General features: G+C 42.4%; 1 long non-coding RNA gene across 1 annotated transcript; it reads left to right on the top strand.

Annotated features, from left to right (window-relative positions):
- The first annotated feature begins 13 nt into the window (after nucleotides 1–13).
- On the top strand, nucleotides 14–9005 carry LOC135335234 (uncharacterized). Its single transcript, XR_010394467.1, has 3 exons — nucleotides 14–237; nucleotides 292–7465; nucleotides 8345–9005. It is a non-coding gene; the product is annotated as an uncharacterized LOC135335234 (long non-coding RNA).
- Nucleotides 9006–10012: the final 1007 nt, after the last annotated feature.

Below are 10012 nucleotides of genomic sequence, written 5' to 3'. Positions count from 1 at the left end.
TTTATTCCTCAAAGATGGCTTCCTGTGCAATGATATTGCATATTGAGCTCTAGCCTCGATCCCAGGCCGCTCTTCCTCGAAGAGAGGCTAATAATTAGGCCTTGTGAAGGAGGCTAATTGAGCTCATGAAGCTCCTGAAAGCTCTGTTTCTCTTGGCTCTTGTCCAGTCATCCCATGCTTGATACCTATAGCCACTCATAGTCTGACAAGTTTTCTGAAGAACGCGGATGACATCTGGTATTGAATGGAGAGTGAGAGAATTGAGCATTTAACATTATTTTACTCCCCCAGTTTCGGGAGGAATGGGAAGAGATCGGCTACTACCTTCTACTCTGAGTCCCAGAACCCCTGAAATTCTCCTTGCAAGATTTGCTGCGAAACAAGCACTTCGGATGGGTTAGAGACTGGTGCACCTGTAGTCTCATGAATCAGCCGCACCTTTGGTGTCTGTCTGAGTACTCTTTACATGAACTCATGGGCCACGTCGGATTTCCAAGGTGACCAATGAGATTGCTCACAAGCATCAGGTGACTTGAATAGGAGGCAGCAAATAGTGAAACTTTACATGAGATTGAGCAGCAAGCAGTGATGTGGCTGAGCAGAGATAGCGGATGTGGTTGCATTTTTATGGTTTTGTTAGCTTGTACAGTGACGTAATACATTCCATTGTGAAATGACTTCACGTAAAGAGTGCTCAGACTGACACCAAAGGTGCGGCTGATTCATGAGACTAGTGCACCTGGTGTCATGAGTTTTTTAGGAATCAAGCTGAAGCTGTACAATAATTATAATTATAATTATTACATGTACTGACAATACCTTCTCAGTCATGCCTTCACACTTAGTCTGGGGGCCAGACCTTTTCTCGGAGGGGGGAGTCCTCTTGGAATGTCAACTAGGGAGGAGACTGTTATATTGGAGGTTATGAAGAAGGAGTAGATGTAGCAATGTCATTGGCTGTATCCAAATTCCATTGGCTGTAATCCAAATTTCACATAGGCAATACATTGGGTAAAAATCACATGGCATAGGATATGAATTTCATTGGCTCTGGCCACATTCCGCTAGAGCACACGGAAATGCTGCAAGAGTCTCCAGACCTTAATCCTAGCTCTCTAGATTTTGCCCCCGAACTATTAGGTCTGGCCCCCAGACTACCTTCACACTGTACTGTGTAGATCTACAAGCTTAGTACTTAAATGTTAAGGCCTTTCCGCACTAGAGTCAGTTACAATTCGCATTGAATGCTCAAACCAGTTACAATGCGCATTGATAGTGTCCGCACTTGTATCGTGCCACCATACACATGTATTTAAACTCACTCTAGCTATAGACTGGCTGCGACTCGTACGTTGTATAGGTGAATAGACTGTTTACATTAGACTGTTTATATTAGTATTGTTTTGCAGTTATGGTAAATCAACAATTAATGTCATAACAATTAATGTACAAATAAAACTGATAAATGCATGGATGTTATGTGCATGTGCTGATAACACATTAATCATGCACCCCTGACGCTCAATGTATAGTCAATACCAATGACGAACTTATTCCTTGTGGACAATCTATATGGATCTACTTGTGTTTTATTAAGTACAACACAGTATGTATATATACTGCATGCACCAGTACTATAAAGCTTCAGGAAATATATACACAATACTTGGAGCTAATTCCCACCTCGGTACGTCCGTTTAAATGGTTCAGCAGGCAATTACATCATTGGAATATTCCTGCACATGTATTTAGCTTCACTCGTGGTCGTGACCACGCCCACCTACTCTAGCAAAATGGCAAAAATAATAGTAACGTTGATTGGCTAAGAAATGGTGCTAAAACATGAGGTGGTGGGAAGGGGGATTAATAAAACAAATCGGTTAGAGTACTAAGGCCTCAGATAATATCCTTTATCGGTTAGAGTACTCCTCAGGTGTCCTTATGTTCACAGGGTATATAATTATGTATATGGTTAGAGTTGAAAATGTTGTAGTTAATGGGCTACAATTTGATACCAAAAACATCCTCTATGCTTATTCCATTGCTGAGATAATAACACTACTATTTTGATGACATCAGCAGCTGCTAACCAACCAATGACGCTTTAATTAACCACGAGAAGCTGCGCAGTATTGTATAATTATTATTCGATTTGGCTTTCGCTACCTTCTATTTATGGATGAACAACAGCAAGAAAAGTAAGGCCTGGACGAGGCTAGTCAATTATCTAGTGTGCAATTTTAATAAAAACGTTTTAACTCATTGTTTGCCTTTAAATGTTCTTAGCATGTATGCCTTGGCTGACTTCAAATCTTGACATAGGATCTATCTTGAATGTTAGTTGGTTGTATCAAATATTTGGCGGTTGCGGGTCGGTTATAGGGCATGTCAGTTAGATGTCCATATTCATAGTGCTGTATAAATGTACAGTGTGAGTACAAGTGCAGGCCGGTGCAAGATGTGTGAGAGTGTGGGGTGGTGTGTGACATGGTTGTTGTCTTTCATGTTGGAGTGTTCTGGAGTTAACCTCAGGTTGGGCAAAAGCACTGTACACCCGAGTTGGACCAGGTGCGTAGTTGACCAAAACTGCTAGGTGGGACTCGGCTACGTACAAGCTAATTCCAGGCACACAACAGCCACTTGCATTATCAGCTTTGCAAATCAAACCCGCCCACAAAAGCACATACAACAAGAAGAGAGACTGTACGTTCGGAACCTCACAACATCAGCAAGTACGTCGTACACCGAAATCAAAGACTCAGGATAAATGTAATCCAGTAAATTGTCTCCACCAGTCTATGGTTGGTGTTTGGAGAAATTGTTGTCTCTTTCATCCATTGTGCTCAAGAAGTTTTCGGTGGATGGAGATTTTGGTCAACTGCCACCATCATTCTACCTCTATATATCACAGTACACCAGAGCTTTCATATACACAAGTTCTCAGGTTGAGGCCGACAACGGGCGGGAGGAAAGTATATACTGTACAAGTATAGTCAACGTGTGTATGTGCTCTTGTGCTGACATACTGCAGCACAAGGACGATGAAACGTTTTCGCTGGTAGTCTGATTTGAATCTGTAAGTTGCTACTGCGTTCTTGAATGGAGAACTGCAAGTAGCCTGAAAGTCCGGAATTCTGCCTAAATTTCTCACCTGAATGACAATAGAACTGTCGCTAAGTAATAAGCATTGATAAGGTGCCGGATACTCAACGAGAACACTGCTTCTTTCTTCTTGCAAGTTTGTCGCTGGTTTATATTTCTCGCACATGAGTCAATCGTTCGTTCGGGTGCTCACTAGCCACCAGGGTGCAACTACAGTAAACCGTCGCCGTGCACGCAGGCACAGAAACGTTTCTTATACAACCCCAATTTGATGGCAACCGTGAAACTCCAACGTTCCCATATTCAGTGATATGAGAAGGAGCACTGCCCTTTGTATGATGCTCGCCACTGTAAAACTGCCTCGAAGAGCAACAACCATTGATGAAGTGTCCTTCACATTGAAAAGCTTGAGAGCCAGATTCTTATTTACGGTTGGCGACTATCGCTGGCATAACTCCTATGGCAACATTGAATATTTCTTTAGGCATAAATCTGTCTGGTTCCCCGTGTCATCCATGGAATCGTCTGTCTGGAATGGGTGGAAAGTGCTACGTTGCAAGGCCAGCAGAGCTGACAACCTGGCACACCAGGAGACTAATCTCGATCACATCACAGTGTTTTCAGGTGACGATATCCTTCACAAGTTTTTCCTAAAGCAACTTTTCGTCGTCTACGTAGAATGAGGTTTGTACTGCATGCTTAGGGCCATTGTTAAGGGGTGATGGTCACTTCTCCAGGAAACGATATCTTCAACGGCCAACTCTACAGCTCAATACACATCAGCTGAGGGTGCCATTGAGAGCTACCCGTATCTTTGTAAGCTTAATGGTCCATCTGCTCGGAGAACTGCGAGAGGAATCGTCTTGCAGCTTTTTGTCTCTTGAAATGACTAACTTACTCGCTTACCTACAATTTCTATTTGACAAAGCTGGCTAGCTGCCCCTCTGTTCTGCCACAGACACTCCTTAGTATAATCTCTAGTAGCCAACTTTGATTTACGACTACCATTGAGGGGCACAGGCTCGTCCAAATCTACATTTTGACAGTATTAAGCAACCTCAAAGAAATCCGACGGCTGCACGATTTCAGGATCAACGATCGAAGTGGGCGGGTTCTGAACAGAGTCTGAGAGCAGGGTCCAGAACTGTACAGCCTTGTTTGTACTTTCTTGTTGGTTGAGCTTGTTGTGCAAGTTGGCCCCGGAAAAATTGACCCAAAGGCTCTTTCTGGTTTTTTCCGCTTAGCCTCAAACATTCCTGCCATACTGGGACTCTCGTCGAAGGGGTTGCCAATTTTCAATTGAGCCTTTCCTATTATAACATAATAAAGTCCATAATAGAATGACACCATCTGGAATTTGTCCCCACCGAGCGAGAGATCCATGGAGACCTTGTCCAAAAACCGGTACGCACTAGTGGTTGCTTAGACCACAGCTGGAGTTTTATCGCCACTGTCTGTCACAGTGTGTATGATATAATAGTATAACTAAACAGTCTGATTCTAAAAGTACTATGATAAAACTACACAACAAATTAGATGTGTCTCAGCAGCATAACGTTCTGGTTTGTGAGTAGTCCTCGAATTAATGAAATGGGCTCAGTGGCCCGGTGCCCTGGTTCGTATTTGGGTTCGTGGTTGAAGTTTCTATCAAATCGCAGGGATAACTAACGAAATCATCTTCATTAATGTTGTACTGTTTGAATTCTAGTTCATCTGCTTCTCGAAAGAGAGTGTCTGCAATGAATAGCTCTTTTCCGGACTTATATTTAACGGTGAGAGAATATTTTTGAATCGACATTATCGGGTACTTGATACAGTGGCTTTCGACAAGGGGTTTGTGGTCAGTGTTCACATGCACAATTAACTCCGAACACAATGGCAGGCGTTTCTTTCTCGATTTGTGCGTAGTTGCGTTAATTGGTATGCGTATGCAATTGGTTGGTCATATTGCAAGGTCGATTTGCTGTTTAAATGCCACTCGAGGAGCGGGAGGTGAATAAACTTGGTGCGGTATGTAGTCGAATCGATTTTCTTGTTTGATCCCTTCGTTCACTACAACGTGGCGCATCTACAAGAACTTCTACTCTGGAATATGTCTTGGGCAGAAGAACGCCAAAGGGGAGTCTAGTATACATGTACCTGGGTATTGAGTTTGGCACTTTCTCGGTCGAGCTTAACTTGCCAGAACACTCTTATATCATAGCATACACGCAGTTCCGTTTGGTTTTATTACAGTCATCATGCTATTCACTCATTCTGTGGGCTCCTCTATGACTCCCATGCATTCTAGTTCTTTGTGACTGGGAGGGGGGGTTTGTGAGTCGGGTCGATCTTGATTTGATGCCGGTAAAAAGTCTTTGAGATTACTTTTCACAAGGTTCAATTCTGTGATGGTTTTTAGTCCTAGTACATTTGAAAGAGCGTACATAATTATATAGACCATGCCAAAGAGCCAAAAATACGTCCTATGGTTAAATATAGTTTTTGCCTGTTTGTACGTCAAAAACATGATTGTTCTACTCTCCGTACCGATGTCACGGATGACTTCACCCGACAATCTACAACATCCCATCACCCCGCCGTTTGTGTCAAAACGTCGACGGTCGATGTTTTAAAAAGGAGCTGATGTTATGAGGGTGACGTTTGTGTCAGTTCTAAAAATCACTATTACCTTAAAGTAGAATGAAATGGATTTTTTTTTAAGAGTCGACGTTATAAAAAGGTTGACGTTAATTTATTTGTGTTTGTACCTTACCTTTACCAAGGGCGTATACAGAGAAGAGGGCATGCAACTCACTATGTATCCTACGTACTCATCCGACTTCGTATCAGAGACCGGATATGCTAAAAATAGAATCCAGTATACGGACGTGAACAAGTGGGCGGTGTTGTTTACGGAGTTATAATTATGGGCGTGTACATCAGAGCTGCCTAGCTAGCTAGCTAACAGTGCAGTATTATTTTAGAGAAGTGTCATGACCAGTCCTAGTCCAGCCAGGTCCAAGACAACCCCTTCGAGCATGAAGTTGAGTGCTGGGCGCATTGTTAAGAAGTACCAGAGACTCAGGAAGACAGATTATTGTACCTAGGTTTCATCTTCTTGGAGTTGCAACTGTTGGATGGTTTGCCTTTGCCTTTGACACTGCTAGTACAAGCCATACTGCTGCTGAGAACTAGTTATGCTGCTGCAATCGAGCTAGCTAGCTGGCACAGATATAAAAAATACTTTGATTTACCTTGTGTGGTCAAAGGTTACACGTGGGCGTTTTTGTGGGCAGTTCTAAAAATAGCTCAATACGAAGTCGGATGATTCTGAGAATGGGGCGAGTTGCATGCCCTCTTCTCTGTATACGCCCTTGCCTTTACTAATACGTTCATGTTTGAGTCGGGTTTCTCCAGTTTACCGGTCAAAACAGAGAATAATACATCGTCTTTGTGACTTCGACTCCATTCAACGATTTTAACACAAACGAGGGGCCCACCCAGTAGGAGTCACGAACCAACACGCTATGGAAAACCATGTGCAAACAAGCAGCGCAAGGTGGAGTCTAGCTACAACGTTTGTGTGTGAGCAGACCCAGAGGAGACGCGTGCCTCGATTAGGCTAATTGCCTCTGCGTGGGGAGATAATCGAAGCATAATTACGCAACGTTATTGTAGTCGTAGACTACCTGGACGTGCCAGTTAGATGGGACGAGTCTTATCTCCTAGGCACTCTGATCTTGGTTTCTATCTCTGACTGACGCCTATTCACTAGCCACTGCCCCGGCTGGATCTATGGCAGTTGGTCACATATTACGGAGGAAGGTACGTGCACGGAGACCAAAGCGACTAAATACAGGAGTACTCCAAAGTACTTGACATGCGTAAAATACAATTTAAAACTATGTACACGCAGCCATATAGACAAGTCTACAAGTGCTGGGGTGGCTACAAGTTCTGGCTGATTGATTTGAAATGGATGTTCGAGTGTCATGACGAACTTTGGTATCTATATATACAATAGAGTTGCCAGTACATGTATATGGACTTTTTAGAGTCAGATTTTCTGAAAACTTAAGTTATGTGGCGTAAGTATCCACTCAATTTCTTTAAAATCAGAGGCACGTACATACCCTTGGCTCTATTAATGTTGTACTATCGTATTAAAGTATCTTGATTTGTTTTAGTTATAAATGGTAGGTGGTATACAACTCGTGCGCATCTTTGAAATTTATGTTAGTTGTAACTTTTTATTGCAGAAACTCGATGGTGGAGTCAGTGGATCCCGTCGGACATTAATTAAACCCCCTCATCGACAGTTCACTGCCCACCCAGCACAGTGGGGACATAGTGAGGTTTTGATTCAGCAAGTAACCCCGAGGTGCGGGATAGGGTGGGGAATTTGACTTTCTCAATATACAAACTCACAACAGTAATATCCGGAAAAGTATAGCACATGCACGCGTGTAGTCAAATCCCGGGGTTGTTAAGTGGGGGTATGAGTGGGGATTTGATTTTAACCAGGCCCCCTGGGATATAAATCAAATCCCCACTAAACCAGCCCGCATATCATGGGGGGTAGTGGGGACTGACAATTATAATAAGGAACTTATTCTTTAGCTCAGGCTACCGTAATTGCATGATGTAATCATAGATAGTAGAGGGGAGGGATTGGAAACATCTCAGGTGACCAATGTATTGCCATAGATATTGCCCTAGAGAATTCTGACACCATGCGTGTTGCATTCCGCAAGTATTGATTGCGATTGATTGCGAGACAGCTGCAGAGAAGAAACTGAAGAAAACTCCAGTAAGCACTGGCAGAGCTTGTATGTACATTATCCATAGTAAATGTATGGTTTACATCATTTACCTAATTTATTTGATCATCAGAGGTCCATGTAACACTATTTTACGAAGGTATGAAACTTTGTGGGGGATATCTTGAGCTAGGAAGTAGCCATGGTTGCTTGAGAGTGATCACAGTGTAGAGGAAGCATTGAAATATGCCTTAGGCATAGCTAAGTTGAGAATTAGGCTGTTTATTTTTTAATATTAACATAAAAGTGTGAAAAGAAGAATTCGTAAGTACGTTTGTTTGCGGGGGAGTTGCTGGTTAGCAATACATTGTACATCACTATTGTTCAGGTCTACATATTGCCTAATGATCCCGATGTGCCTTGAGAAAAGTTTTTCCTTGCTAACCTGTATAGTTTTGGAAATATGCTAATTCAAACTTACCCGTAAATTGCTTTCCCAGGGTACTCAGAACATCTGAGGATCTGCCAAGACCCTTTGGAAAAGTTTGGTATGCCAATGACAGAGGGAAGGGACACTGTTATTCATTACGATTGGTCGTGCAAAAGCTGTGTAGTGACCAGATGACGGAAATACACCACTACCTAAACGTCGTCAGACTTACAAAAATTATGTTTTATGTTTGTAAACATCATCATTTCTCCATGCATCCTTTGTGATTGTGTGTGCAGTCTATAATTATGGTCATGAGCTCTATACTTTTTTTTGTGGGTGCGCATGTCTTGTTCTTTGAAGGTTTGTTAAGGTCTTTATAATAGGATGTGTAACTCTTCAATGCAACAGAGAAAACCAAAGAAACTAGTTCAGATCTATGTATGTAGTAGCTAGTAGCTACTGTGGGCCAGAGACAGCTAGCTGTTCACTCTCTTTTAGCCCCAATTAAATTTCTATTTCCGGTGCGACACGCATGGGCCGTGTGAAATCCCTGTGTTTCCAATCCCTTCCCTCTACTATCTATGATGTAATTACAGCGCCACGTCAGCATCAGTATAATTTTTTAGGTCCTAAAAAAGCGCCAACCGTTGCTGGAATTATTTTTTTCTGGCGCTTATAAAAAGGCTTGTTTTGAGACATCAAGACAATCATCCTGCATCTTTGACTTCCTTCACTTCGTCTAACCCATAGCTACAGTCACTGAATGTTGTTCACGAGTCACTCGGCTCGCAACGATGCAGCTAGCAAATGAAACTGAGCTAGACCACGCCCATTTTCTCTACAAATTCTATACTAGCTTTAGACACTAGTTGATAAGATCTACATGGGAAGTACATGGGAAAAGTGCCTCAGAGCAGGTATACTATGGGACTTAGTATACCTGCAAATTTACTTAGTATACCTAGTATTCCGTTGTCAAGTAATTGTATTGTAGTCAAGCAGTTTGCGCATGCGCACTAGTATCTAAATGAGCTAGACACTGTTTTGTCGGTGTCCATGTGATTTAGAAGCCCTCAGCCACTTTAGTACCCTCGCTACGCTCGGGATACTAAATCAGTGCCTTTGGGCTTCTAAATCCCATAGACACCTCCAAAACAGTGTCTAACTATTATTTAGACACTAGTTGATAAGGGAAGTACATGGGAAGTACATGGGAAAAGTGCCTCAGAGCAGGTATACCATGGGACTTAGTATACCTGCAAATTTACTTAGTATACCTAGTATTCCGTTGTCAAGTAATTGTATTGTAGTCAAGCAGTTTGCGCATGCGCACTAGTATCTAAATGAGTTAGACACTGTTTTGTCGGTGTCCATGTGATTTAGAAGCCCTCAGCCACTTAGTATCCTCGCTACACTCGGGATACTAAATCAGTGCCTTTGGGCTTCTAAATCCCATAGACACCTCCAAAACAGTGTCTAACTATTATGTAGAACAACATAATTTAGGCGCCAGCTTGGGCTGAACGCAATTTTTTGTGTTCTAAAGATGTGCCACTCAGAAGTGGAATTAATTTTTTCTGGCGCTGTAATTACATCAATTACGGTACATCATTAATTAGCCACTTAACCTCAGTACAACCAAGGGCGTAGCCCTTGGTACTACATACGCCCTTGGTACAACCATTATAGTCTATGGTATAGATACGGCCTTGAACCTAGCGTTCAATTGGAGACG

This window comes from Halichondria panicea, chromosome 4 (genome assembly GCF_963675165.1).
Source record: "Halichondria panicea chromosome 4, odHalPani1.1, whole genome shotgun sequence".
Taxonomy (NCBI): Eukaryota; Metazoa; Porifera; class Demospongiae; order Suberitida; family Halichondriidae; genus Halichondria; species Halichondria panicea.
The sequence above is the reverse complement of the archived record's forward strand: the minus strand, read 5'-3'. Positions and strand labels throughout refer to the sequence as shown.